Source organism: Rhodnius prolixus, unplaced genomic scaffold (assembly GCF_049639745.1).
Source record: "Rhodnius prolixus isolate KJV_2025 unplaced genomic scaffold, Rpr scaffold_1, whole genome shotgun sequence".
In the NCBI taxonomy this organism is placed as follows: domain Eukaryota; kingdom Metazoa; phylum Arthropoda; class Insecta; order Hemiptera; family Reduviidae; genus Rhodnius; species Rhodnius prolixus.
Window position 1 is genome coordinate 4,706,889 of NW_027411581.1, and position 16,999 is coordinate 4,723,887.

Consider the following 16,999-nt stretch of genomic DNA (forward strand, 5'->3'; position numbering starts at 1 on the left):
GCAGTGCCTTCATGAACGAAGACCTTATACTTTATTACTTAAGATGGACAGTAGTAAGTAAGTAAAGTAATGCCTATTTTTTCATGCTGACTTTACCTCCAACTACCAAATTAGGTGTCGTGGACAGAGGCGACTAGCAAACAAACTTTACTGCAAAATTTCTCATATTAACCATTAAAGGTATAGGCTGAGAATATAGCCTAGTACCGCAATACATCTTAGCTTTGCGGGTCTCGCCTCTAACCGCTCGGCTATCGTGGCGACTAGCAAACATACTTTACTGCAATATTTCTCATATTAACCATTAAAGGTATAGACTGGGAATATAGCCTAGTACCACAATACATCTTAGCTTATGATAACCACATACGTCTCAGTTACCACTTAAAAACTATTGCTCGTTCAGGAAATTCTTAAATCCAGTATTTCCGGTACAACACCGACATCAAAAATGAATGCATTACTTGCTCATACTTGCGGAATCAAATTTGTTCCTTTAAAGTACATAAATTTTAGGTCTAACCTAAACATCACTCAAATTGAGTCTATAACCTAATCCATCTCTGTACTGAATAGAATTCAATGCTCTTTCTATTACTACTTCAGACGGAAATTCTGGAAGAATTCAAGTTTAAGGTTAGAATAGAGAAACTAAAAAAAAAAATGGCAGAAAACTGAACAATGTTGCCAACCTAAAACCGTGTGAATTGTGCACCTGATATCTGTGAACTGTGTGTCCATCACAATGGGCACTCTGTTAGGCGGTAAAAGTATTTTTATATTTTTCCCTCGCCGTAGATGTCAGGTGTTTTTATGGCCAAATGTGTGTACATAGAGAGTTTTTATGGCAATTTTTCCTCAACAGATCTCTGGTCACCTGATGCTGCGAGAGAGATGAGGTGAATGAGGAAGGTATAGCCACCCCCCACTAGCGTCAACTATAGACCACTGTAGTCAGTTCATCATGCTGTTGATGTCACACCTGTCTTCGCCTAAATTCACACGATTCTTTCAATATATACATATATATATATTTCTTCAATTTTTTTTTTTTTTTTGCCAACTTGACACCCAATCTTTTTTTGGAAGTCGAAGAATTTTTTGCTCTAATCTTATTTAAAGAAATGTAAGGACATATGTCTGTTTACGTATATTTCAATTTTTTAAGTAAACTTAATGTCAAATATAGTGTTCTTGTCAACGAAAAATTTTTAATTGTGCTCCTCTGGTAAAACGAAGAAATTTGACGCGTCAACTCACACGACGACTTTTCCTTTTTTCCTATTCTCAAAAGTTTTAATTCCTGCCACTTTAACAGGAATGTACACATCCCCTACATTGGAAGTATCCTTAATACAAATGGTTGGGAAACATTTATCTAGTACTTTGTTGTTGCACACTTAAACGAAATATTAAATTTGAACTTTTTGAGCTTTTTGGTTTTTCAATTACGGCGGATAAAGTTGGACAGAGAGATAAACTTTTGCAAAAAAAAAACAAAAAAACCCTCAAAAATAAACTTCAAGAAGACTTCAAAATAAAAGATCTACATGCGAGCAATCCATGCGTGGGAAATTAACAGAAAATCGAAGTGCCACGGTAGCGGAGCGGTTAGAGGCTAGACCCGCAAAGCTAATATGTATTGCGGTACTAGGCTATATTCCCAGTCGATACCTTTAATGGTTAATATGAGAAATTTACAGTAAAGTATGTTTGCTAGTCGCCAAGGTAGCTGAGCGGTTAGAGGTTAGACCCGCTAATATGTATTGCGGTACTAGGCTATATTCCCAGTATATACCTTTAATGGTTAATATGAGAAATTTACAGTAAAGTATGTTTGCTAGTCGCCAAGGTAGCTGAGCGGTTAGAGGCTAGACCCGCAAAGCTAATATGTATTGCGGTACTAGGCTATATTCCCAGTCTATACCTTTAATGGTTAAAATGAGAAATTTTGCAGTAAAGTATGTTCACTAGTCGCCACGATAGCTGAGCGGTTAGAGGCTAGACCCGAAAAGCTAATATGTATTGCGGTACTAGGCTATATTCCCAGTCGATACCTTTAATGGTTAATATGAGAAATTTACAGTAAAGTATGTTTGCTAGTCGCCAAGGTAGCTGAGCGGTTAGAGGTTAGACCCGCTAATATGTATTGCGGTACTAGGCTATATTCCCAGTCTATACCTTTAATGGTTAATATGAGAAATTTTGCAGTAAAGTATGTTTGCTAGTCGCCAAGGTAGCTGAGCGGTTAGAGGTTAGACCCGCTAATATGTATTGCGGTACTAGGCTATATTCCCAGTCTATACCTTTAATGGTTAATATGAGAAATTTTGCAGTAAAGTATGCTCACTAGCCGCCTCCGTCCACGACACCTAATTGGACGTAATGCCCGCCTGAAAAAAATAGGCGATTACTTCACTTTTTGTACATATCACGATTTCTTCTAGCCCTTTTTTATCCCTTCCTCAACACTCTCCAACAGGAAACTAATTTTATTATTGTCCTAATAATAAAAAAGCATGCTCTCTCAGGTTTCGCATGTGGGTGACTTCATTAATTATAAATTCTGGAAAGAGAGGGTGGAAAAAAAAAAACAATGTGACGTAGATAATGTCATGTGCCTTTGGAGGTTGATCTCACGTAGAATACTAATTTGGTATATATTTTGTTATTTAAAGGTCCACCTCTCTCCACGCTCTCCTCTCTATCTCTCTCTCTTTGGCTCTTACCAATGCTGACATGATCGCCGACGTATCATCGCATAAGTAAAGATCGCTAATCCATTCCCATCTTTGTTATAAAACTTTTTTTTTATTTTTCTTGTATCCTTTCAAGATATGAATAATAAATATTTAATAAATATAAGGCATTATTTACAAAAGAGCAAGCCAGAACGATAGATACCATTGTTTTACTTTAGATTATTATAATGATCAGCCTTTCCGTGCTAAGAGACATTTAACAATGGCCTCTAACAGAAAATAGAACAGGAAGTATGATGGTCGTGTTCAATTTCTTATTTTCAAAATTCGGTTTAGTTTGGCTGCTGACTTGAACTTTTTGTAGCCATTGAATAAGTTTTGACGGAGAGGTTTGGCAGCGATATAGTGGGCAGTAAAAGAGATTTTGAAAATACGCCAATCCTGGATGGAGAGAGAAAAGAGATCTTCTTGGTACATAGATTCGAGAGCAGTAATCATAGAAGCGAAAAACTAACAGCCATATACTGAAAGATGGCTAGATTCTTCCAGTGTCTTTTTAGTGGATTTCAAGCCATTGGTGGACCCTGAGAGTAACCAGAAGACCAAAAGTTTAGCAAAAGAAGCTGTAAGCATATGCTAACGAAAACAAGTTGAAGATAAGAAGTGGGCTGCGCCTATGCGACCATCTACCAATGAAAAACTGCCCCCAGCAAGTTGCACTCCCTATTGTGACATTCCCTATTTGTTCGTGTTGTTAGCCCGCAAAAATGTCATTGAAGAAGTGGCTTATCCACCACCGTTATTGGGAACGATCTTGGACCAGACCTGTTATTACGGTCAGTTCGATTTGGTTGCGAAATATGTGGATTTAAAAATAAAAAAGGTGGCTTCCGTCAAAGTCGAATCCAAAATAAAAGTATTAGCTCCTTTAATTAAGGCATTCATTAGTAGCAGTGTTCGTCATAAAGTGTTAACGTCAGTCAGGTGTAGATGCGCTGGTGAGCTCGAGTTTGCCTGTGGGTAAGATGAAACCCAGGTAGCTGCTGCACACATCAACTACCCTCTGCAGGCCCTAGGTGTAGTATGTTAGTGTTAAGGGGTGTCAGTGTAAATGAGTGTGTGTGCTGGTGATGAACCCGAGTTTGCCTGTGGGTACCCTAAACCCAGGTAGCTGCTGTACCCATCAACTACCCTCTGCAGGCATTATTTTGTTTTGTTTTGTTTTTATAGTTCTGTGTAAACGCTGTTCGCATAATTAAGATTGGATATCCGCAGGTATGCTAAGATACCTTGAAGATGAGGCTATCCACTTCTTTCAGCAGTATTTCTTCCTCTATCTAAGAATATGAAGTCGCTGAGACTCAACAATACATATTCTAGAAATACAGGGTGAACCAGTAAGTATTATCCATAGGCCCACTGTGTGAAGTACATCTAAAGTGGAGTTCAATGACGTATTGGCCAACTTCATACTTTCCACCGTTCTTGAGTGACGTCACTATAAATTTTTTTTAAAAAAATCATTACATTTTTCCAATAAAAATGTTATTTTTCAGAAAGTTTTAGTCCGAATTCGATTCTGATGACACGGTTAGAAAGACAGATAAATTTTCTAAAAATTGATACCATTTTGAAGCTTAAGTTATTCTTCAAACAGCCTCAATCTTCCTCCGATTGCTGGAAAAATAAAAGTAATCGAAATTTTTAAGAAAATTCATTAGGCCCTTACGTGATCATTATCAGACCTAGGTGCTGGCACTTTTTATAAAAGTTTCCTTGTTTAATGGGCTTTCAAACGTTATATCATTTTCCAGGATTCCTTTTATCTTCGTATGAGAAATTACAAGAAAACGTGTTCAGAAGCACTCAACAGTGTTAGTTATCAAGTTGTTTAATTCATTGAAAACTCTTTTAGATGGGCCAGAAGTCAATTTTTACAGTAGATTGTCTTAAAATAAGGAAGCCAAAGGTCACAAATGGCACTTAAAAAAAGGTTAAGGTTTATTTACATTTTTTTTTTATTACAACTACATTTACAGTGTAGTTGTGTGTGAAATTGTAATTTGGAGTAAGTACATATGAATTTTTGTTAATAAAAATTTAAAATATTTCCTAACATTTTCTCAAATATTTCAGAGAGATCAGAATTTTTTTTAAGTGCAATTTGTAACCTTTGACTTTCTTATTTTAAGACAATCTACTGTAAAAATTGACTACTGGCCCCTCTAAAAGAGTTTTCAATGAATTAAACAACTTGATAACTAACACTGTTGAGTGCTCGTGAGCACGTTTTGCAAAACAAACGTAATTTTTCATACGAAGATAAAAGGAATCCTGGAAAATGATACACCGTTTGAAAGCCCATTAAACAAGGAAACTTTTATAAAAAGTGCCAGCACCTAGGTCTGATAATGATCACATAAGAGCCTAATGAGTTTTCTTAAAAATGTCGATTACTTTTTTATTTTTCCAGTATCCAGGAGGAAGATTGAGGCTGTTTGGAGAATAACTTATGCTTCAAAATGGTATCAATTTTTAGAAAATTTATTTGTCTTTCTAACCGTGTCATCAGAATCGAATTCGGACTAAAACTTTCTGAAAAATAACATTTTTATTGGAAAAATGTAATGATTTTTTTAAAAAAAATTTATAGTGACGTCACTCAAGAACGGTGGAAAGTATGAAGTTGGCCAATACCTCATTGAACTCCACTTTAGATGTACTTCACACAGTGGGCCTATGGACAATACTTACTGGTTCACCCTGTATAGCGTTACTCTGTTCATCTATTCTGCCAACGTTCATCTAAACACACCAGACCATTTCTAAAAAAAGCCTTTTACTGACTCAGGACACTTTTACTGACTCAGGACACTTTTACTGACTCAGGACACTTTTTCAGACTCAGGATACTTCCGGTGCGAACTCAAAACCGAAAAGTCTCATGTTTGCAATAACAGGAAGTGAAAGTAAAAAAAAAAAAACTGCATTGAATAAAAAGGGCTGAAAATAATTTTTTCACGCCTGGAAAAAAAAGGGACTTCATTCTATCGGTGGAAGTCTGAATCAGCCCTCACCCTATAAGTCAACGGAAGTAGCTCGTAGATTAGACTTAGCCAATATACATAATATCATCACCCTTCTAGCCAGCCAAGGTAGGTATATATATAGATCGATTTCTTCCTTCCTGGAGTCTGGATATTACATGATATACGAATTGGGAATCTCTCCACTACATTCTAAGGCTTTTCTATACTACACTCAATAGAAATGAATTTTCCGCATATTTCTGGAAAAAAAAGGAAATAAAAAGAAAATTGATTATGATCTAGAGATTTTCACTTCCTTTTTCAGTTTCTAGTAAGAGAAAGTATAAAGCAGATTTCCGATTTTCAGTAATACAGGATATGACATTTTGAGGAAGTTGATTGTTATGGTTTTTATTTTACTAATTTTATCTAAACAAAATTTAAAATTGAAGTTTTAGTTATTTTTTCGACTTCGTGACATCATCAGACGGAAGTATTGTGATAAAAATAGATCAGACGTAGGAGACAAATTTTTAGAAGAGCCATTCATAAATCTTAACCAAAATTTTAACAACTAAATTCTGTAAGAACAACATCAAAAATTTGGAGATGTTGATCTTATATGAGATAAAGCTTCATGCTTTTGCTTGCCAGCACAGTACCACATCTTTCAAAGAATTAATTTATATATTTCTTTTAGGCCATTTTGGAATCATGAAAGAGGATTGGAAGCAGCCGTCGACAAGGCTGTTATCATAAATGTGTTGTCTCTTCCAAGATATATTAAAAAGTTAAGTTCTGTCAGCGAGCGAAGATAACTGTCATTTTTAGTCAAGATGTACTTTGCTAACAAGATCTTTTCCTTTTGCAAGATATAATACACGTACATGTAGTGCACGCTTGAGTATGAGGATTTCATTTGTATTCTCCCACTCCTCTATTTGCAAATTCGACTAAAATTATCTGTTGGTCTATCTAATATTCCCTTCATTTTGCAGAAATAAAATAAAATAATAAAATATTGGAAATGACTGTCTGTAAGGAAGCTGAGGATAAGTGGCTGTTGAAGAGGATACCGTTGAGAAATATAACTTAAGACCTAGGATGACAGACACTATCGAAGGCGACCACGATCTGATAGAACTACAAAGAAAACTAGGAAATTCAAAGTGGGTTGGTTTGCCCAGGATCGGTAACTGGCTAACAGCCTGAGATGCATAGTGTGTAGGTTTCGGGATGATATGGAAAACAAAAAATTTTTCCCGGAATTAGGGAAGTAGATCTGATACTTGATTCTGGGAGAGAATTAGATCAGAAGAAAGTGTCGTAACTTTAATGTAAAATTTTGAAATCGATGATGATCGTTCTACAATTGTAGGATAGGTTAATTGCTCTCCAGGATGTGGTATGTCCAGCTAGGACTATTTCAGCACGTTCTAACAGTTTTTCGCGATGGATTTTATGAATGTACTCGTAGTAAACAAAAGAGGTCGTAGCATGGAGGTACCCCAGTAAAAATTTATCCTAGTGGTTAGAGGCTAGACCCGCAAAGCTAAGATGTATTGCGGTATAGCCGGTATTAAGCTATATTCTCAGTCTATACCTTTAATGGTTAATATGAGAAATTTACAGTAGAGTATGTTTGCTAGACGCCACGATAGCCGAGCGGTTAGAGGCGAGACCCGCAAAGCTAAGATGTATTGCGGTACTAGGCTATATTCTCAGCCTATACCTTTAATGGTTAATATGAGAAATTTACAGTAAAGTATGTTTGCTAGTCGCCTCAGTCCACGACACCTAATTTGGTAGTTGGAGGTAAAGCCAGCCTGAAAAAAATAGGCATTACTTTACTTTACTTTTTAATTTTAAGGAAAAATTCTACAAACGGCGTGACTTTTTTTAATCTAACTACTGAAGATGAAAGAAAATTCATCAGAACCCAAGATTCAGACAACTCTGTCGCCAAGATCAGGTTCAAGGGTTTATGTGAAGTTCAAAAAATTATAATTTCTGTATTAATAACGCCTCAGGTGATGAATGTCGCCCAGTGTTTTATAGATGTTAAACATTTTTACAACTCTATAGCCACATTATGTGACTATAATTAATCTTTCACACGTGTACAATATGTAAGTGCGTCTTTATATTTGTGTCTGTTATAGTGTGTCCCTATTGTAGGATGACCGCAATACGACACACCTTCAACATCCCATAATCAATGTTGTATTCTACAATACATATTCCACATTCTACACACACACACACACACACTCACACAAATATATATATATAATACAACCTGTCTATCTGCCAGTCCGTCAGTCTGTCAGTCTTTCTAAATTATTGGCCGTCTTTATGTCTGTTCTTAGAATAAATAATTACTTTATAGAATAAGTTTTCATAAAAATATTTGTCTAATTTCTCGATATAAACATTATTGATGGCTTCTTTTCAAATTATTGAGGTTTGGATATAAACAAAATTTAGAAATAACAATAATTTAATATTTAATATGATGTCTAACACGGTCTAAATTTCAATTACAAAAAAAGTTACTTGAAATACTAAAAACCCTTCCTTGATTTCAACAATTTAACAACCTTTACAACATCCTCGCTGTTCTTCACGAGTCTCTGAAGACAATCTGTGTTATTCTCAACTAGAAAACCCAAGATCAGACGCATAAATTATCCAAGTATTTGAATTTCAGGTTTTCTTTTTGGTGACTTCGTCACAAAAAAAAAGAAAAAACACCAACAACAGGTGAATACAAACACTAAACTAGGAAAACAGATTCTCTCTCCAAGTAACTTGTGATTATATAGCAACATTGTGATTGCATATCGCACAGAGAGAGGGCGTATTGCAATGTTACACATGCGGGTTGTGATGGCCACTATGTGCTTTTATGAGGTGTAGATCGTTCAAACCATTTTATATTATTTGTAAAACTAACAATGAATATAGAGTATTCAACACAAACCACCTCGATAACCAGTCGCCATGTTGTCTTATTTATGATTAAAAAAAAGAAGTAAAGTAATAGCCTATTTTTTCAGGCAGACTTTACCTCCAACTACCAAACACACGGCGACTAGCAAACATACTTTACTGCAAAATTTCTCATTTTAACCATTAAAAGTATAAACCGGGGAATATAGCCTAGTACCGCAATACATCTTAGCTTTGCGGGTCTAGCCTCTAACCGCTCGGCTATCGTGGCGACTAGCAAACATACTTTACTATAAATTTCTCATATTAACCATTAAAGGTATAGACTGGGAATATAGCCTAGTACCGCAATACATCTTAGCATTGCGGGTCTCGCCTCTAACCGCTCGGCTACCGTGGCGCCTAAGGTCAGTAATAAAACATGCTTCAACTTGCAATATTTTTACAATTAAGATTCTAACTTGTGCGGAATACATTTTTTAATCTTCCCTTGTTGCAAGACACAGTACTGAACAAACAGAGGGAAGAAAACGTGAAAAAATCAGGGAATCAAAGCAGCTACACGTATTTGGTGAACTGGATATAATTGTTCATATAATAGAAAATTGAGATGGTAGGGATAAGATGCCTCAGTGTAGGCTCCCAAGAAAACTTTTTGATGGAAAGCCAACAGGATCAATGATTCCAGGACGTCCTCGGCTTAGCTGGTTGGACGATTTACATCTGATTGATGTAAGAAGATGGCACATCAAGGCCTAAGATCGACTAGAATAGGAATGAATAGATCCAGAATCTACTCTAAGGACTGCCGCAGCGTTTAGTCAGTAAATAAGGAATTATTCAGGAGAGATGAGATTTCTCCATCGAATTGAAAGAAAGAAAAGTGGCAAGAGTTCTGTATAAGAACATAAAACAGAATTCCGAGGTGAAAGCTGCAAATGTTATAGTCTGCGATGGTTTAGTGAAGTGGTTTGTTCCCGTGAACGAAAATGGGAATAGAAAGAGCCGTTAGGAGGACATTAGAAGCCAAAAAGAAGCGCTAAGAAGGAAGAGAAAGGTCAAGTGCGTCAGAGGAATATACGGAGGAGAGAAAGGATTGGTGTAACGGAGAAAAAGGAAAACTCAACACCTCAGAGTTCAAGGTAGCGAACAAGAAGAAAAACAGGGTTTCCTTTTCTTTAGTATATTAAGCAGGCTCAAAGACAAGAAAACACAATTTTGGAAATAAGAGAAAGCAAACAAGAACACCAACTAGTCTCTCCGAATGCACAGCTTTTAAACACTTAAAACCCTTGAATTAAAATATCACTTAGTCATTTCTTTATGTCCATCAGAGTGATCGTACGTACGCCACATCTTTATGTCCTCGGCCTACATAGCCAAATGTTAGCCATACTGTGCTATGGCACCGAGCCCTGAAAAGGACCGGTATTCCTTTTTATGGCTAGTCATTCTCATTTTTCAAGTAGTAGCAAAATAGATTTATGTCATTTTCAAAAATAGATACTTTTATTTTATTAATGTTCCAACTTGGAAATCTTTAATGATAATTATTACTTACTTAACCTTCTTCAAACCTTCTACACTTACTATAACCTTCACCTCTTCAGCAGCTGGCCACTTCTGCTGACATTATAATGTGTGGTGTGTATGATTAAAAGAAAAGTGATCTATTTGTTTGCTTTTTCAGTAACGATTTCTCGGCGATTATCTTGATGGTATCAATTCCATTTATCATGTAACGATATCCAGTTTATTTATTTATCAATCCTGTATCTAATTTAATCTTCATCTACGATCAGTTTCCGGCGAAAGTATGATTCATTTCCAGCACAGAATCTCAATGGAAGTGTTAGCTTTATCTTACGGATGTCTGGATTATCGGGGCCAACATGCAAGAAGCTTCATCTTCAAAAACTTAGGATTACCTTGAAGACATTAAACACTCTCCAAATCTTGCTTACACCTGCCCATCACACTCAAAAAACTCAAATTCTCGTTTTTTTTTTTTTTAATAAATATTTTATATGTTGGGACGTAGGGTGTATCCTGTGTACCAAATACCATTTCCTTGGAAGCCCAGTGAAACAAAGGAACCCTTTACTCGAGGAACACGTATCTATTCACTTGTAGCATTCTGCAATATGATCTTCGCAACCTAGCGATTTCAACGCCATCAAACAGGAAAGCTGTACTTGCTCTTTTTCAAAACACATAAAGGTTAATTCAACCTTTGAAGAAAAAAAGGCAATGATACCTAACCTAAGGGCACTGGTGCGAAAAATCGCCTATTTATAAGGTCCGTGGTTTTCCATCAGCCATTTTTTTTGTACTACCTCTTCCGGTAGCCAAGTGCCGAAGTGCCTTACATGGGAAACTTGCGACTTTCTCTTGGGATGCACATACAGCGAGGGATCCATGAAGATCTATCATGCCTCACATGAAGCCATAATAATGAAGTCAGCATAGACTCTCTGCCTAGTCCAGGTAAAAACCAGCAGCAACAAGTAACCGATGGGACCTTGTAAGCAACTAAGAAAGTACCTTAGAAACAGCTACCAAGAGTCATCGCTTCTGGGATAAAATCTTCTCCAGATTTTTTGATGAACATCTGTATTATAAAGGAAGTCGCAAATCCCTTAACTCGAAAATTAAGTTAAATGTAGTTGATGAACTGTTTTTTAAGACTTCTTTTCTCTTTTCAGCATCCCCAGAGATGTTTACACCACCCAGCATACTTGGCCGTTAAGTAGGCTCATCACCCAGAGATTCCTTGGAATTTTCCTATTTCACAGAGACTTTTTTTTTGTACAACCTAATTGCTTGGTTCCTTGTTTCTGTAAAAAAAAGTAAAAGTAAAGTAATCGCCTATTTTTTCAGGCGGGGCTTAACGTCCAACTACCAATTAGGTGTCGTGGACGGAGGCGACTAGCAAACATATTTTACTATAAATTTTTCATATTAACCATTAAAGGTATAGACTGGGAATATAGCCTAGTACCGCAATACATCTTAGCTTTGCGGGTCTAGCTTCTAACCGCTCGGCTACCGTGGCGACTAGCAAACATACTTTACTGTAAATTTCTCATATTAACCATTAAAGGTAAAGACTGGGAATATAGCCTAGTACCGCAATACATCTTAGCTTTGCAGGTCTCGCTTCTAACCGCTCGGCTATCGTGGCGGTAGGTTACCCCAAAAAAAGAGCCTAGGAGATTACAAAAATAGAAGAATGTTATAAAGTTCGCTCTAGAACACAACCAGATGCTTAATTTGGAATGATGTGGGGGGAAGGGATATGCAGGACGCATGGGACAACAAGGAAATGATTATCCTTGACTTCTGGCTCTTCCCCTCTATTCCTGGAATTTAGTCAGAAGAGGTCTGGTAAAAGGTGTTCAACTTTAGGGATATTCTTAGCCTTGTTATTAGCTCACTCACGTGCGAAGATCGCTGTTTCCACTGTCCTTTGCTGGACAGTGTTGTCCAGTAACGAGAAAACGCTCCCACATATCCCGTCAGTGCACTGGAAAAGACCTCAGGGACACACCTGATTAAAATTTAAAAAACAAAACAAAACTAAAAATGTAAATACAAAATTATACGCTGATTTATGTATAAATGCAAACACAATGTCCAGTGTCCACCATTATTCTCTGCCCATTATTAATTACCCTGGAATAAATAGTAATTAGTCAAAAACAAAAGACTAATAACAATACGTGCTTATAAGAAAAAAAAAAAAATTCAAATAACTAACAATTACAATAACCGTCTATAAAAACATGAATTATGAACAAACAATAAAACAAAATAAAAATAAAATAACAATAGTGTATAAATAATAAAACAAGAAACGATAATGCAAAGAGAAACTCTTGGGTGGAGAGAAGAGAAAGAGAGAGTGTGATAAAGAAAGTCCGAGAGAATAATAAAACGAAATAGAAATTAATTAGACTGCCCAACACACTCAGACACGCACACATCATAACAGGAATGTATGTACGTTCGTCGACTGTTCATAATAGTAATAATAATATTAAAATGTAAAAATATATAATAACAGCCGTGGTTATAGTGCGGTTAATGTTATAACATAGTAGATGGCATTGGGATGTTATTATTGCTATATGTGTTTAGAAAGATGTAGTAACTCATTTGCAAACAATAACAATATCACAAGCATATTATATACCATAGTTTACAAACACACACCTTTGTTGCATCAGTAATACAACCAGGGTCCACTTTGTTGAACCTCAGGTGACATTCTTAGACAATTGGTCAGCATTTTTTTGTTTTTTTTTTAATTTATTTCTGGTTTGCTCCCTTCCCTCCACCCCATAATTACGTGCATAATGTATCACTAACAAACGGCCCACTATCGCCATCTTGAATAATCGTATTACATATTTCATTTTTGAATAAATCTTTAATAAATCCATCCTTTTTTTGTTTTTCATACTTCCGCTAAGTATTGTGATCATGTCAAAAAAATTTTAAATTTCGAGTTTTAATGACCGGAAATATCTTAGCAATTATACCCGACAGTATCTTAGCAATCAAATTTCCTAAAACCCAATAGCGGTTACGATCAAAAAATAAGGTTTCAGAGAACTCTAAATAAAGTACTTCCTATTTAAATTCAATTAAAATTTGACTTCCTCTTTTAAAAAATGATAAAAATTTATTTACGTTAGACCTCTATGGGGTGCGAGGAATATCAAGTATTCCATTCCCAACATTAGTTAGTTAGGTTAAAATACGGTGACCATTATTTTTGTATCAAAAAACAGGACAAGGAGCAAAAAAAAAAACCTACAAAATATATTAATACGTTTATTAACACGAGATCGGTTATTACAAAACAATGGCCATATAATATGGTATAGGTTAGTTTAGTTATTAGTTTTTACATGACGTTTAGCGAACGATATTTACACTAGTCGATTAGTCTACTCTATCGGTAAAACAGATTGTGTTTACGCTAAAAAAGGTTCGTCCAAAGTTAATGTACACAGAAAAAAAATTTCTAAACGATTATTTGCGAACTTAATTATTATACATTTATACTAAGTAGGTATATTTTTACATTCAAAAATTAAATTTGAGTATAATTTAAATATCATTGAAAAACTGTACAAAACAGTTCAAATTAATAAAAAACAGGACATTTATGCTTAAAAAAAAAAAAGGACAGCGTCTTAAAAAACAGTACTGTCCTGCCAAAAACAGTGCGAATGGTCACCGTAGGTTAAAAGGAAAAAAGATCTGTTAGAGCCATCAAATAGGTCAGTTTTGGCTAGATTAGATGTTAGTGAAGATTAGGCTGTATAGTAAAGTGTCTATTCTCCGAGATAGGACCTTCGATGTTGCGCACCTTTTCAGATCCAAAAAAATAAAATATAATAAAAAAATAAATAAAAATATTTTCTTACATCTTAAGTTATGAGAAGAATACTGTGAAATACCTATATGAGACGCTAACTACGTATTTTGACACCTGTTGCTGGTACGAAATAAATATTTAAAAAAAGAAATAAACCGCACTAGACCGGCACAGTGACGGACAGAACGATTGCTGATATGATCAGTTTGTTCTCGTTCATCTATGTCCTGGCAATGAATTTTGGAAGTATCGTTATTGTTCGGTAGTGTTCGGTACTAATATTATTGCATTCATAGTTTTTTATTGTGGCTAGTGGGGGGGGGGCTCCACAATTTAGTTACAACTATTTATTTTCTGTTTCCTTTTTTAAATTTATCTTTTAAATAACTATTTGGAGGCCCCTAAGTTCCAAATTTCATTTATAAAATGTTTCCAAACATAAAAAAATTTACAGTAACCTGTACTGTAGTTTTGATTCCCTTTGAGAAATCGATGGGCTGAAAATCTCTCAACCGTAAGTATCGGTTTGCTTGAATGAATTTTCTGCATTTTCTTAAAAATGAAAATTGAATTCATGAAAATCTAGAAAAAGAAAAAAAAATTACACCAAATAAAATCCGAAATGTTGGCTTAAAGTGTTAACCTTGAGGCACTGATCAATAATCGATCGTTTCTTCGAGGAACGATCAATAATCGATAACCCTCGGATAAACGATTCTTCGAGGAACTGATTCAATAATCGATAACCCTCGGATAAACGATTCTTCGAGAAACAGTATCAATAATCGATAGCCTTCGGATAAACGATTCTTTGAGGCACTGATCTGAAATCGATAATCCTCGGAAAAATTATTTGTAGACACAATTGGTCAAAAACTGAAGCACCGTTCATACCTGACGATTTGGCTGTTAGTAGCGAAGTTACTTGGTAATTTACTTGTTCATCTAAGTAGCTAAGTACAGCATTAACAATTTCTCACATTAACCATTAAAGGTATAGACTGGGAATATAGCCTAGTACCACAATACGTATTAGCTTCGCAGGTCTCGCCTCTAACCGCTCGGCTACCGTGGCGGTAGGTTACCCCAAAAAAAAGAACCTGGAAGATTACAAAATGCAAGAGAATGTTGTAAATTTCGCTCTAGAACACACCCAGATGCTTAATTTGGAATGATGTGGGAGGAGGGGGAAGGGAGTTGCAGGACGCATGGGGCAACAAGGAAATGATTATCCTTGACTTCTGGCTCTTCCCCTCTATTCCTGGAATTTAGCCAGAAGAGGTCTGGTAAAAGGTGTTCAACTTTAGGGATATTATTAGCCTTGTTATTAGCTCACTGTCCTAAATTAATGAAATCGATTTTACTTAAATCCTTAGCTTAAGGAACATCTTAACTGTGGACAAGCAGGCGAAAGAGAAATTGCGAATTATTGTAGTGAGAGGAACTGACGTATGCTTCATTTCCTTGTCGTAAATGTTGTGTACGTATATAAATACAAGATTAACGTAGGCGGTATAAACTTGTTTTCCTTTTATGTATTCTTTCGGCGCAAATAAATAATACATAAAGCAAAGAAAACTGTGGGGGCAGCATTTATTTATTTTATTATTTATTTATTTATTTTTTTGTATTATTATAATACTAGTAAAGCATGTTTCGGCTAGGTTTCTGTCAAGCTTTAAAGCTCTAGTAACTGCTCACGTACTCAACAACGGAAGAGGCACAAACAAATTGAGTACTCACTTAGAAACGGACAGAGTTACCGGGTATGTACTGTGTAACGCATGACTTGCATACTATAAACTTTGCTTTTTTTTAACCTTTACAAGTAAATAGTGAGGGCAAAGAATGGGGGAGGGGCCCCTTAAAAACTATGACCTGGGTGACTACAGATTCAGTTTAGTGCCCTGTGTAGGGCTTACGCAATTTTATTCATCCCTACTCTTTTTTTTGTTTGTCGGTGATTTCCCCTCCACCCTTAAAGTAGCCTAGACGCTCAATATGAATTAAAGGACAATCGTATTCGCTAAAGTGGAAAAATTCAATGAAAAAGAAAAAATAAGCGGTTCTTTTGAAGTTTCTAGATCGTTTCAGAGCTAGTTTTTTTTATTTTATTTATTTTCACATTAAAAAATTTTTTTCCAAAGTTTTCACCGCCTCAGATAAAATCTAGTACACACAATCTACCAAGACTTATGGCATCTATGCGATGGAAAGTTCAGAACGCCCTAAAAACAAGTCCGCATTTGTCAGGAAAAGCTACTTATTTCGAACGAATGTTCTGAAGCATTGCTTCAGAGACCCCCAGTGCCAAATAAATGGTTTGCCACATTCTTGGATTTAGACTGAACAAGAATTTTGCCGCAGGTATATGTTCAAAAACTAGGGCGCCACGAATAGCCGAGCGGTTAGAGGCTAGACCCGCAAAGCTAAGATGTATTGCGGTACTAGGCTATATTCCCCGGTCTATACCTTTAATGGTTAATATGAGAAATTTATAGTAAAGTATGTTTGCTAGTCGCCACGGTAGCCGAGCGGTTAGAGGCTATAGGCTAGACCCGCAAAGCTGAGATGTATTGCGGTACTAGGCTATATTCCCAGTCTATACCTTTAATGGTTAATATGGGAAATTTTGCAGTAAAGTATGTTTGCTAGTCGCCTCCGTCCACGACACCTAATTTGGTAGTTGGATGTAAAGCCCATCTGAAAAAATAGGCAATTACTTTACATTACTAAAAAGTTTAAAACTAAATAGTTGTAAACTTCACCAAAAATCTGCATACCATAGTACTCGTAAATGTCCTTATTGGCAGAGACGCTACAATTGCCAAAGAAGACGCTAATCCCCTACGTTCGAAGAAAAACGGGCAAAATTCCCAAATTGAAGATATTTCCGCTTAAAACTTAAATTCCAAAATAAAGCACGA